This window comes from Passer montanus, unplaced genomic scaffold, assembly GCF_014805655.1.
Source record: "Passer montanus isolate IOZ18808 unplaced genomic scaffold, ASM1480565v1 scaffold20, whole genome shotgun sequence".
Lineage (NCBI taxonomy): Eukaryota > Metazoa > Chordata > Aves > Passeriformes > Passeridae > Passer > Passer montanus.
The window spans coordinates 5,950,919-5,965,681 of record NW_024366592.1 but is presented as its reverse complement, the minus strand read 5'-3'; the positions used below and the strand labels follow the sequence as shown (position 1 = coordinate 5,965,681).

Here is a 14,763-nt window from a genome sequence, read left to right as displayed (position 1 = left end):
CTCACAGCTATGGGCATCCCTTGGGGCAGAGACATCCACAAGCACTCGCCTTCCCTCCTCCACAGATCGTGGAGGAAATGGCATGCAGGGAAATGGAATGAGCTGGTTGGTGCCTATTGAAAACAGCCTGAGCTCTCTGGCCATGCCCTCCCTCCATTGTGTCTTGATCAGGATGGAGCAAAGGTCCTTTTTTTCCTCTTCTTTAACAGGAAACAGTTATCTGCAACACTTCCTCCCAGATATTTTCATAACCCCACCAAGACATTCCTTACAGGCACTGACTTAAACTTTGAGGATATCCCGAATTTCTCCTTGCCACAACTGCATCAATAGCAATGGCACCCAGTTTTGAGGGCAGCCCTGTGCCATTTCTGTGACTTCCACTCAGGGCACTCCCCCTGCCAGCCAGCACAGCAGGGCTTAAACCACAGCTGACTGCTCTATGGAGGAAGGAACACATTTAGCAAACATTCCCCAACCTCATGCCCCTGTGCCTGTTGCTTAGAGGGGGCTGCAAAAGACAGATGACAGTGAAGCAAATAGCAAGGGAAGGGGAAAGGAGGGGGAAAGGGAGACCTACAGGGAGGAAGGCTGGGGGGAAGGATATGGTCTACTATGGAGAATCCTGTCAGGATGCAATTTATTTTCATTCTGTGCAGGAGTATAATGGTGCACCGCCTGAGCTCTCTCAATAGCTGTTTTGAAGCGAACCAGGGCTGGTATGTCTTTAATTTATCATTTCATTATGAAACGGTTTCCCTTCCAAGAAGCCTTCAAGTCAGGAAGCTCTGTCTGCCCACACAGGAAATTCCTTTGCAGCAACTTCCCCAAAAAGGAAATTTCCCTCAGAAGTGAGCCCAGCTCATGCCTTTGAGCAGAGCTGTTTGAAGAGGCTGTGGCATGCGAGCCCCGCAAACACCCCTGCCTGCTTACAGCAGCCAGCCCTGGGATCTGCAGCTCTGCCCTCCAGCTCCCCTCTTCCCAGGGACAGCCAGGAGTGTTCTGAGGGCACAAGGCACTGGTTTTTTACTAGAAAAAAATATCTTGAGAGAGGCACAGGACACACAGAGCTGCAAAAGAGCAGAGGAAGAGGAGGGGGAGCTGTAGAAAAGCTTTGCAAACTATTGTAATCTCCCACCTGAAAATCAGGGGGACAATTCTACACCCTATCTTAGATCTCTTCCGATGGTATGTTGGAGACTGCACTCTGTCCCTTACATGCACTGTGGGTTTTATTTAACGAGCTCAAAAACAAAGGAGAAGGGAAGGGAGGATATAGAGCGGGAAGGGGGAGAACCGCATTTACAAAAATGAATCTCACAGACATCTTGTGAATCACTAAGTGGGAGAGAGCCAAGAACATCCAGGCCAGAGTGAATAACGACATACGGTGTTTTATGAAGCACCTTAGGAAAGGGGATACAGATCAGAAGCACTACCAGTCTTCCAGCTAGTTTTTAATTTACCATTTTAAATCACAAATAATACTGAATAACTTTTTTAAAGTACTACACCCAGAAACCCAAACTGTTGTTTGGGGCAAGAGAGGAAGCAGAACTGAAATCTGTGTTGCATTTACACGGATGTGAGACAGGGCCATAAAAAGGGGCACAGGTCAAGCTGAATCTTGGACTGAACAACAGCAGAAAAATGAAAGCAATCCTTTGAGAGAGTATGGGAGAAACAAATGCCAGGGTAACAGAATTGCATATGGGGGTGACTACAATCCACTGGAGGTTTATATGCTACGGAGAGAGGCTCTCCACATTTTTTCCCAGTTTCAACTTCAAAATTTGTTTTTCAATGACCTGGTCCCTAAAGCCAAAGCTCCAAGAGGTGGCTGCCTGCCCTTCCCTCCCATTCTCCCCCTTAGCAGATAGCTTTGCCCTGTTCCCTTGCCAGCTAATTTACATGACTTTTTTTTTTCTCTCTTGCTGCCCTTGGCATTACATTCATCGATCCAGTCAGCTGTTGTGTAAAAGAGACTTTTGTCAGAATTGCTTAAAGGCAAATCTCCCCACTTAACTTTTTTTCTGTGGCCTCTAGCTGATGAGTTAGTTATCACCTAAAAGAGCCCTCTGGCGTAGCATATGCGTACTGAATATATATCTGCTTGGATGGCATCCACACTACTGTCAAATCACTGGAGATGGTTATGACATGGGGAAAAATATAAAAACTGCCATACTAGGAAAGATCCCCAACCCATCTACCCAAACATCTACAGCAGTTGAAGTATAAGCAAAAAGTGAAAGGAACACGGAAACATGAAGCAATCTCTAATATATATTACTTATCTCAGCCTCTGGTAATCTGTGCTTTAAGGAATTCATGAGCTGTGGTTGCATTCAGGCCACTGTTTCCATACTGACCACATGGCCTATCCCTCTCCACAGGTTTATCTGGTTCCTTTTAGAGATCCATTCCCACTTTCAACCCTGCAAACATCTTCCTGCAATGATTTCTTTCATCTAGTGATGCATCCTCATACTTGTTTCTTTTACACATGTTGCCCAATGACTTATCTTGGATCTCTAGATTTGCTGTTCTGTCAGGAACTGTGAATAATTATTTCCTGATCACCTTCTCCATACCAAGTATGATTTCATAGCCGCTTTATAACTTTCTCCCTGCAAAGCTATTCACTTACAGAACTACCTTTTCTTTAAACTGCAGAGTCCTATTGCCCTTCTCATTTCCTAGGAACGGGAGGACTGGGGAAGTAGTCTGTTCTAACTAGGTTCCCTAGTACACTAAAAATGACCACGTGGATGAGACCACCACACCCACAGTGGGACAGAGTTTCTAATTGCATGCACTCCATAAGCCACCTCCCTAGGAATTCATGAGTTTTAACAAGCCTGTGTCAGAACTTCAATTGCCTAACAATTTTGGTGCAAAATTGTGGCATCTATGCACAGTTGCTATACAAATTGGGAGTCTGGTGACTGATTTTTGACAAATATCTTTGCTTAATCTACAGTCAAGGGACATTCACAGGTATTACTGTAAAACCACATGAAAAAGTCATGACCTACTCACATCAATAATTGTTTTCTGCTGAACAACCACAACATCCTTCTGAATGAGATTTCCTTGTACTGTGGTCCCATATGAAAAACAGAAAAATTGTCAAAATGAGAACAGTTTACTTTCATCCCAATTCTGAATGAAATTAACTAAATTAACTGAACAGTTAATTTAGTAGATGACTATAACTTTAAGTTGTAATGACATGCAGGGCATTTTATTCCTACTGAAAATGTCCCTGCTCTTTCAGTTGTCAGGATCTATTGAATGCAACTGTCCTGATGCTCAAATTATTTAAAGCATATGTGCAATTTATATCTGACCAAGAGACATGTTTTGTAAAGCAAATGATAATTTTACAGCTTTTCTGTTGTTGATGTTATATGGACTTACAAAACTGTGCAGTGAAAATGCTTCAGAGTGGGGCCAAGTCATTTCACGATAAAATTATCAGAGTAAAGCTACCTTTATTCATAATAGGTTAGAATACTCTGATTATTTCAGCTTCCAAAGTGGTGCCAAGACTATTTGTGGATTAGACTTCATATTAGTACTCTTCAGGAAGTGGCTTATGGAGTGCATGCAGTAAGAAAGCATTAAAAACAGCTGACTGAGCCCCATCTACAATTTTAAGCCAACTTGGAGATTTCACACATATACTGCTGACTCTGTACACTTGAACCAGTGAAAATGGACTGAAGAACCCCCTCAAGCCTGGGCTTCTAGACTCAAACACAGCCTAACCCTCTTGTGCCTGCTTGCTGCTGCTGAGATGTGGGGAGGACAGCAATTCTGAGCCTGCTTAGCAACTCCTGTGACACAAATGGCACGTTCTATCATCTTCTGCACCCATTTTTTGTTTCATCATAGGCAGTAATTTTACAACTCTACCTAAAAGAAATGGTTGTAATGCATTCTAGGTGTTAATTAGCTTCAAAAGGAAAAGGAAAAGTTACAGTCTCTCTGCATAAAACCTAAGTACTTGAACAAGCCTTCTTTCTATAGCATCTAAATATGTACTTGCACATGGAGATACATGTGTCAGACTAAAAAAAAAATTCAGAACTTCTCAGCTTTAAAATAAATTTTGATTGTTAACTCTCGTCTGAGTTCCAGTGTGCACACATGTTCTCAGTGCAAATGATGGAGCACCAGAAAGACCATGCGTGAGAAGCTGTGTTCTGAGGGTTATTCGGGACTAGGTAAATTCTCCCAGAACTCTCACAAGAAAATCATAATTATGGAGAACTCACCATAACACTGCAGATCCAACCAATTTAAAAGACATCTGGATTTACTTCTGGGTGTTCTGTTGAACTGAATCAGTGCCAAACCTTGTGAGATTCAGCCATTGCTATAGCACACACTGATAATGGTGTGGCAGGAGGCCAGCAGCAAATACTGACTCCTTTAACAGCCCAGCTGCTGCAGGTCTGCCCATCACAAACACAGCTCAGCTCGCTATCACTGTTACCTCTGCTGTCACTCCCAGTTCCTCTGCTTGTTTTTCATTCTGCATGATTTTAAAACTGAGAGGGAGTGTAAAAATTGAAGATCTATAATGTTTTAGTTCTTGCAGACATTAAGTACTATCCCTTGTTTCACCTCTGCTGAGCTCCAAGGCTTCAAATCCTGCTCTAAACCTTCTACTGCATGTGACCGGTTCACCACTACTCCACACCACACACTGCATCCCTGAGAACATAAAGTGGAAGTAGAGAATGACTCCTGTGAGTTGGTTATACTCACTTTCAACAAGCAAAAAACCACCAAGCAAGCTGCACAGCAGCGATGAGGCAAGCCCACGTATTTAATAACAACATTTGTCACCACTGCCTATTAGTATTTAAAGAGCAGTAAAAGAAACCAAACCTCTAATAAAAAGAACAAGGTGCTTTGAACAATTACACACCCGGCAACACAGTAATGACTACCCAGAGTAATGAAGCTAAAAGCCCAGAGGTAGTAAGACTACTAAGGAACTTTCCAGGGAAGCAAGATACAAAGAAGTACAACACAGAAAAACAAAAAAAAAAAAAAAAGGAACAAAGAAGTATTTTGTACAGAGGGTTTTTCTGACAAAACGCCTTCACTGAATCACGGAGAGGAAGCGAAAGCCAGCAAAGAAGTTAAAAATTGAAAGGGACAGGTTGCTTGGAAGAAATCAGAACAAAAGAGAGAGTAGGAAGGAGGAACTTATACACATAAAGGGAGATTTCCCCTACTAGGAAATACACAAGGACCCACTCAAGTGGCAGAACTGAAATGAGTAACTGGTTTGTGGACCAGCAGGAACTGGGGCTACTTCCTTCTGCACTACCAAGAAGGAGGAAGTAAAAAGGGAGAAATTCTCAGTATTGCACAAACCAAACAGGCACAGTCATTCTTTCATGTCTTCCCCCAAACACTGGCCAAGTAAGTAGAAGCACAGCGCAAGCTTACAAATTTACTCACACACACACGTTCTAGATAAAACTGTGGGAATTGCTGAAGACAGTGAGACAACTCCTGTTCATTTCATCAAGTTCAGTAGGTCACTTTTCACACCTATTGAGCTGGCTCAACCCCAACATTTTCACCCAGTACTTGTGCAATTTCGTTCCTAAGGGTCAAGCCCTGGTTATGCTTTCTGAACCCTCCTCCTTTACCACCTCACTTCTGTTGCTGGTGTCCAGGGTGGCCAAACCCTGCGCTCTGGAGTCTGTACAGAGGGAGGGTATAAATATCACAGAATCTCTCTGCTGGCTTGAGTTGATAGAAATGTTCTTTAAAGCTCAGCATCAAAGGATTCACTTTATAAGCTGCAAGCCTTGGTTCTTGTGCCAGCAGCGAGTTCTCCCCATAATTAATTAATGCCGTATTAATTGTGCATGTTCCACGGGCCTGTTGAGGAGGTGTGGCGAGGCCTGCACACGCAGATCAACCTTTCTGGCACAGCCAAGAGAGGAGCACAGGAGACGGGAGGTAAAACCCCTCTGGGTGCCTACAGAGGAACACTGTGCAAAGCAATGTGCTCAGGGGCTGTGAGGGGCACGTGCTGAGCCCTGCCATGGCATTCCAGCAAACAAGGAGCGAGAGGGGCACGGGGGAATCTGCCACCAGCTGCACCCTTGTGCAATGTGCTCGGCCCCGGGCCAGCCGTGAGCCAGCAGCCAAGAGGAGAAGCCCATGGCAGCTCAGTGCCCTCACTCACGGGCAGGGTTTGGCCACAAGTCACAAGATCCTGTGGGACTGCTGGAAGAGGAAAGGGGGAGGAGGAAAGGGGGGAGGAGGAAAAGGGGGATTATTCCACCTCATCTGTTACGTTGATCCCCAGCTCTCTGCTGGCTGCCAGCACCGAGGACGTGGCAGCGTGGCCTTGCAGGGGCTTTGGCCATGGTTCAGCCAGTGCTGTACATCCAGCCCAGCACATCCACCTCACCACCCCAGGGAAAACCAGGGAGCACTCAGCACAGCAACAAGTGGGGAAAGGGGATAACCCAGCCTCCAACACCCCCAGTGACCATGCCTGTCCTCAGCTGTGCCTCAGGATTTTGCTGAAGACCCCCATCCATCACAGCTATGCAGGACATGCCAGCCTGCACAGACCTTCCCTGCTGCAGCACAGAAATTGGGCACTAAGGTCCAAGTACTGCTCAAGATGATTTACAAAGCACTCATCCTCTATAAAACTCTCAAGGCAGTGGACATGTATATATTTTCAGCTGCAATCTGAATGATGCTATAGTTAGCTTGAAATCTAACCTGCAAACACATTTTCACATTAGCTCTTGCAGCAAATTTATTCATCTCTATAAATTTTTCTGGGGGTAAATAATTATTTGTTTCTCTGAAGGTACTGTGTGTTTGGTGTTTGCTTTTTAAAGAACAAAAAAAAACAGGACTGGCAAGGGAAAATTTTAGCAGAAGTCAAAGTGAAAGGTATGAAATTAAAAATACACAAAGGAACTGTAAAAAGGAGGAAGATAATACAGAAAATTCAGAAGGTTTATAAACTAACTGCACAGAATCTTCTCAGCAAGTTACTTACTTTTAGAAAAAAGGAATTTCAGTCTAACCATACATTTGCTACAGCATATCCACAGCAAATGTGAAAGAAATGCAGCTGAAGATCACACTACTTATTCTGAGATGACAAAGCACCTTAACAAACTATACATAGAGAAGCTCTGAAATATAGGCACAAAGCAAAAGCATTAAGAATTCTGCACAAAGTAGGTAATACTTTCCCTTCATGAGGGAGTCAAAATGCAATTTGTGTTTACTATATAAAAAGGTGGTTTTTTTCTTTTACAGTGTTGTGAGAAGGATGAACAGAAATAAACAGACATCTAAACTTTACAAAATTAAATCCATAAATGTAGATAAAAAACTTTACTTATCTGGAAAGCAAATGGGTGCCAAACCTAAGACTTTTATTGTACACTGCCCCTTTCTTTCAGTAGTTTGAAATAAAAGCTAAACAGATCTCCCTACATTTTTTAAAATAAAAAGGAAGCTATTTATAGCTGCATTTATTGGAGCTGTTTCCTTATCAGGAAGTACGTAGCTGGGAATTACTATCTGCCTGCATCGGAAATTCTTTCAGGGATACAAAAACCCAAAAAGGAAATTTCCCTTCAAAAATATTCTGTGGGTTTTTTTGCTGCTGGTGGGCATTTTAAAATAAAACATCAGTGCTCTGACCAGCTCACAGCCGCTTTGGGATGTTTATTCTGCAAACAAGAAGCTTTAAGACACCTGAAGGAAACATGAAGAAAAAATGCTACTAGAGAACTTGAAGAGGGAGAATGCTGAGAACATAGTATGAAAATAACCCTTTTTATGCTGAGACAGTGCAAATTCATTACCAGTGCTACAAAATCTGCCTCTGAAATAAGTGTGTTTTTGAAGTTTCCAGCCCCTCCCGACTGAACTTCTGTGGCTCAGTTCATGTGTTCCCCCTGCACCCTCAGGCAGGAGTGGTACATAGTCCAAAAGACAGTGAAACTGTCACTCTTCCTTAGAGAGGGGATGGAAGAAGCCCATATGGGGGTAGCACACCCTCCTGCACCTCACAGCACCTCCTGCACCAGGTCAGGGCAGAGACCATGCAGGACACAGGTAGAATAATGCTTCCCTGCAGGAGAGGTTCAGGTTCTCATAGCCCATGGCATCCAGTGCTACAAGCAGCTCTGGACTTGGGGGAGTGAATCTCCAGCTACAGAGAGCCCCTCAGTAAACTCTCAGATTGGAAAACCTCCACTGTCTTCAAAGCAACCCCCATTAAGTGAGACTTTTCCTTTATCCTTCCTCTTCACTGACTACAGAATACCCCATACTGTTCCTGTGGACTCCAAAGGCAGCAAGAACATTTTGGTTAATCATTGGAGACGTTAATTTAATTTTTACTTGTCATGGTATAATTTAACATTTTCATTTTCTGGTCTGTATAATTGCCACAGAGCTACCTGACCATGCTGCCAGTGTAGAGCAGACACTTTTTTTTTAAGTGGGATACAAAAGCATAGGGAGATCAAAACCAGACAGGCAGATGGAGTAAATAAAGCAGGGTGCTTCAGGCTATTCCTGGGGTATGACTTCTATGCATAAAAACTCATGAGGAAAGATTTGGAGTTAAGCAAGTTTCCTAATGCTTTGACTCTTAAAAGACAATCAGTGGTGATTGTTTATTAACTCACAACATCACCAACAATATGCCTATTAAATACAGAACTAACTCATAACTTCTCGAACAAGGATCCCTGCTACATTATTAGGACCATGCTAGTCCTGCACAAAACATTTTACATGAGAAGTGCGCACATTCAAATTTATTCATCCCATAAAAGTGCACAAGCATTCCACAAGACTGGAATGCCTGATGCATTAAGTGCTCCACCCACCCAAGAACCTCTGGAGAATGATACTGTAAAGAGGCTCTTGGCTGAGGTGTTGGACTGGGCCTCCAAATCTGGATGGAATCATTTTACCAAAAAAAATGTCTTCAACAAACTCAAGAATCATTTAGCCCTTCTGCTCCAGCAGTAAAATGAGGAGTTCTAAAAATGGCATAAAACCCCATTTAATGGATATTTTACCAAGCTGTATTTGTTAAGCATTAGAAGGAGTGCCAGCACCAGAGAGGAAAGACATAAAAGTACAGCAGAAAGAAATTCAGCTTCTCACAGAGGGCATCAAGTAATTCTTTTCTTTCTGTGTGTGTGCACACATAACCTACCACATTAATTCCTGGGACCTCAAAGCTACAGCAGCTTTCTCTTTAGACACTGTATGTCCTTCTCAGTGCTGGACAGAGCTGTTCTCACCCAAGAGGCAGCAGCTCATCTCTGTTAAAAGATCATGATGCTATGCTGTTTCTGCAGGGCTTTTTACCACACTTGTGTTTTGCTGCAAGGCTCTCACCACACAATGGTTTCTTATTGTGGAGTTGTTAGTCATGGCTTACACGCAGTTTCTCTTCTGTGTTTTTTCTACTTGTACGGCTGTTTGTGAATGCTGCATTCTTTGCATTCATTTTATTTCTTACAAAAATAATATTTTAAAAAGAGCATGGGAGCACTTATAACATAATACAAATGAAAAATCAAACAGGCATTTGGGATAGAAAGAGAAAAGCAAGCTAATTTTAGGTACACTGATCTTGACAATGTCCCTTTAAGACAAAGCTAAAAATGCTTCAAACCCAGCAATACCATAAATGTCCTGCTGCTTCTGCTTCTTATTCCTCTCTACACTTTCCAGGGGAATTCCACAAGGGATCAAGCTTGAATCCCATATTAAAGTGACATAGCTTCCTTTCCCCTCTGAATAGAGGTGCATGTGTATTTGGAGATTTAAACTCTACAGTGAAGCTCTCCAAAAGGGTAAAAGACTGGCTTAGCACCACTGGGACTCCCACCCACACTGCCAGCTTTTCAGATGCTGGAGCACAGGTCTCTTTGACCTCCCACACTGGGACTGCTTTGCAAGTTCCCAGTGAGGCAGGAAGGCTCCTACCCCTCCACACGCTTCCACTGGGAATGGTCAGAGCAGGAAACTGCTGTTAACTCTGGCAACATTGGGAAAAATGAACCACTTGATTCTATAATCGCTCAAGGAGCAGAAAGCAGCTCACAGCGAGTGAGCTTCCTTGACAAGTTTTTTCACACTTAAGCTGGATGCTTCTGCCATAGCCACCAGGCAGCAGTCAGGAGTTAAGAGATTTTGGGTTGAACTCATCAGCTGTTTGCAAAAGTGGCAAGTGAAAGGGCTCTGTGTCACTCCAGTGCAAACCCAGTTAAAAGGCTTTCCTACAGGTGATGAACAAAGACCATGCCAGAAAAATGCAAAGCAGGATCTTCATGATCCAAAGCCGCAGTTTCCCCAGAGGAATCAGTAATGGTGTTTCAATCTTCCCAGTGCAACACAGTCCATATAAAACATTAGCAACTATACTCACAGAACTGACAGAATGACTAGGTTGGAAGAGACCTTCAAGATCATGGAGTCCAAATCCAGCCCTAACATCTTCAGCTAAACCATGGCACCGAGTGCCACATCCAGTCATTTTTTAAACACATCCAGGGATGGTGACTCCTCCACCTCCCTGGGCAGACCACTCCAGAACTTTATCACTCTTTCTGTGAAAAACTTTTTCCTAATATCCAACCTGTATTTCCCCTGGCACAGCTTGAGGCTGTGTCCTATGGTTCTGTCAGTGCTGCCTGGGGAAAGAGACCAACCCCACCTGACTACAACCAGTTTTCAGGAAGTTGTGCAGAGTAATAAGGTCACCCCTGAGTCTCCTTTTCCCCAGGCTGAACACCCCCAGCTCCCTCAGTGGTTCCTCACAGGGTTTGTGTCCCAAGCCCCTCACTAGCCTCACTGCCTCCTCTCCTGAAGCATCTGAATGTCCTCCCCAGCCATGGCACGAGAGAGACTCAGACTGGGCTTCCCACCCATCCAAGTTCCCTGTTTGGATGATCTCTTTGAGGCTGGCCTGACATTCACAGTAAGAAGACCCTGGGATGCAGGGTGGAGCAGATAAGTTCAATTCAGGAGAGCACCAGAGGGTGCCAGTGGAACAGCCTGCCTTAGGTTAGAGGCACAATCAGTGCCTCCCCAGCTCATGCTTTGTATCCTGTTTGCCCAACAACTGGACACAGCTCAGAGCTCTGAAGGAGCTTTGCTGGGATTAACCAAAGTAATGGGTACTGAGGCTGACAGGATGGAATTTCCACACTCCAGTCAGCCTGTCAGTAGATTATTAACAGTTATAAACTGAAAGACCAGGAGGCACTGCTGGATGGACCCTCTCTGAATATCTCACAATAAAACGTGCAAGAATAGCCTATGGCAGAAGACAAAGATGTAACATCAAGATTAAATACTGCAATAAGGTGGTAGCAAGCAGTGCCATTGCCAGGCTTAATTTTTTTCTTTTTTTGTCATGGGTTGGCATTGGTTACATGTAAGTTGAAAAGCAGATTAGGAGAAAAGGCAAGGGCAGTAAGAGAGAAGAACAAGGCTTAAGTGGCCATAATGTCAGAGAAGTGCAAAGGGAGGTCTAGGAGAAGCTAATAATTTGAGAAAGAGGCCAGCCCAGGTCCCTTGAAAATCAGTGGGAATTTTAACCACTCATTTCAGCAGAACCAGGATTACTCCCAGCCACTAATTTGACATTCTGGCCACCTCTCCCAGTCCCTTTGTCATATGAAGCTTTTCTTTTATTTTCCCTGTATGTGCGTCAGTCAGTTCTGTTCCACAAAGATCCTTCCAAAGCAAATATTTTCATTGCTTGCTGCTCTAAATGTGGCTTAGGGTAAAGGGCTTTTTTTCCCATCTCACTGCATACTTTCAGTTCAGTGCATTGAATATTCTAGTAACTAAACAACAATATGCTTAATGCTTCAAAGTGGCTTTCCAGCTGCTAGCCAAAATTGTAGAATAATTAACAGGTGCCAAAGGATTAATAAAAGGAGTAGCATAATTAATAGACACTATACAGAAAAAAATGAATCCCTGGCAATCCTGAGTGTTGTTGTTTCCTCCACCTTCTCTTAATTGTTTCCTGCATTCCTTTAATAAGAAAAAAAAAAGAAAACTAGTGCCCTTAAAACACAAATGATACATATAAGCAACAATGCATGATCAGAAGAAAGAAACTGGCAACAAACTGCCTTCAGGTCTAATAAATGTCTTAGTTTAAAGAAACTGCCCAACTACATGTCCTACCCTACTACTCATGTCCACACAGAACTTTATTGCACTACACGGCACAGCTAAGGTCACAAAGATGCCAAACCAATACAGAAGCACTGGACTAGTTCCCACCAAATCAGAGTATCAAATAATAACACAAATAGCCATGCAGAAAGATTCCTATGAAACACTCACTAACAATGTAAAGGCCTTTAATATAATCTTTGCAAAAAACTAAACTAATTTCCTTTCTGTCCTTAATGAGAGAAGTAGAACAGACCATAATAACACGGGACAGAGAGATACTAAAATAAAAAATTGATCTCACTAGGTGTATGTGACCAGAAAAAAGGCAACAGCAAGAAAAAATCGTTGTTTCCAAGAAGAATTGCTTTGTGTGCAGAAAAGTATATGCAGAGTGTCCTACTATGACAATGGGCTGCAGACATGTGAAGGATGCCAACATTAGGAGAGAAGAGTAATTAGTTCAGAGGAACAAATGAACTTGTTTTTATGTTTGTATCAAGAGAAAACTCTGAAATCTTTGCCCATGAGATCACTCTCCCTAAACAAACACACACATGTTCCCAAGAGAAGATGCCCTTCAGAGATAAAAATCAAACTGTACAAATCAACATAAGCATGCAAGGGGGAATGATGTTGCACAGGACCAGAGCATGCAACAAATCCTTTCTCAGCACTGGGATTTCTTATGTCTCTCTTTTTCAAGAGGTTTTATACTGAAGGGAACAAAAGAAAACCATCAAGCCTGTAGCACACATTTACAGTTGCTGTTTTAGCAAGCAAACCACCTTATTTTAATCTTGTGTATTACAAAAAAGGAAAAAGCTGTTTTCTCCATAATTGAGAGCATATTAATAGACACAGAAAAGAGTTCTCATATCCATCTCTTACATGCTGTATCCTCTACCCAGTTCCAAGAACTTTTTATTACAAGGTATTGGCCACAGCATAAAATAAGTAGCTAATAACATTTTACCAGAGGAGACAAAGAATAAAATGAAATTTAAAAAAACACAGACCCCCGCCACAAAACCCCACTAACCTTCTCCATGGCAAAATGGAGTGTTTCCCCAGAGATAAGGGGTACGTAAGTATTTCCAGAGGACTTCCACCTACTTCTACATTTTTCATTATCACAATACCTGGGCAGTTTCTGTATTATTTTTCAAAACATTCCAGAGCCTTTGCACTCATGGGTTTTTTTTCATTTTACAGTGGGGGATCTAAAACAAAGTGTCCAAGGTTCCAGAAGGCACCAAGGGCAGCACTTTGTGTGTGAGCTGAACTTGCTTCTCTTCAATCCTCAGTAAAAAACGTCCATTTTCCAAACACTCCTTCTATCTGCCATTAGTGTGGTCTAGTAGAGATCATATATGCTGCAAAGAGATCATATATGTCTGCATGGTAGACACACCAGGGACAAAGGGCAACTGTTTTCTGACTACATACCTGAAGTGTAGGAAAGGACATTCCCCAGCTCCCCACTGGTATCTTGCAGACAATGCCCCAATACTCTGGTTCCTGGTGGATGTTAGGCAGACAAGTATGTTTAAAAGTATGGGTCAAAAGTCCCTTACAGAGAAGTGCAGCACCAGAAAAAGGTATGTTTTACCCAGAAATGATTCTTACTATCCCAGAGATTTAAAGTTAAGACTGATTACACTGCATTTCTATACAATAGGCTAGCTGGGGAGAAAGCAGCTACTTATAATATGAAAGGCTGTGTGAGAAGGGGAAAGTGCCTTCACATCAACCCCAGAAAAAGAAAAAGGTGTTTGTCTATATAATTTTAGCTCTGTTGATCAAAGAGAAGGATGCAAAGAGAAGTCCACATTCCACCCTTCCAAACTGCACTTCTTTTTCCAGTCTCTGGATGAAATCAGCACAGCCTACCTGAGGCTCATTTGCTCACTAAGCAGTGAGAAATAATTTATCACAACAAAGGAAACTGCTTTACTTAATGTTCTGATACTTTTGCTTGGTGCTCTCAGGGTGATCTGGAACATTAGAAACAGTGAAATTTCACAGAATCACAGAATCACGAGGTTGGAAGAGACCTCTAAGATCATCAAGTCCAACCTATGCCCTAACATCTCAACTAGACTATAGCACCAAGTGCCATGTCCAGTCTTTTTTTAAACACATCCAGAGATGGTGATTCCACCACCTCCCTGGGAAGACAATTCCAGTGCTTTATTATTCTTTCAGTGAAAAATTTTTTCCTAATATCTAACCTATACCTTCCCTAACGTAGCTTGAGACTGTGTTCTTAGCAGAAGGCACAAAACTGCCTGAATCCAGAGAGAGCTCTACATGTTCCAAGTGAAACATTTGTCTCCAGGTCTCTTTGGGTCACCTGCACCTATGGCACAGGTCCATGAAGATGTGTGGGTTGGGACTGAACCCTGCCCTGGTGTTGCTGAACACCGTCCGAATGCCCTGGAAACAGAAGGAGTGCAGGCCTGACAACCTATAAGCTCTGTGCGTGTGACTGGAGGAATTTACCACATCTCCCTGTTCCACTGC

The 14,763-nt window shown here is 42.9% G+C and overlaps 1 protein-coding gene across 2 annotated transcripts in view; it reads right to left on the bottom strand.

Annotated features, from left to right (window-relative positions):
• The window catches only part of ETV6 (ETS variant transcription factor 6), a 125,556-nt gene that overhangs the window by 66,981 nt on the left and 43,812 nt on the right, over positions 1-14,763 (bottom strand). The window lies entirely within an intron of this gene.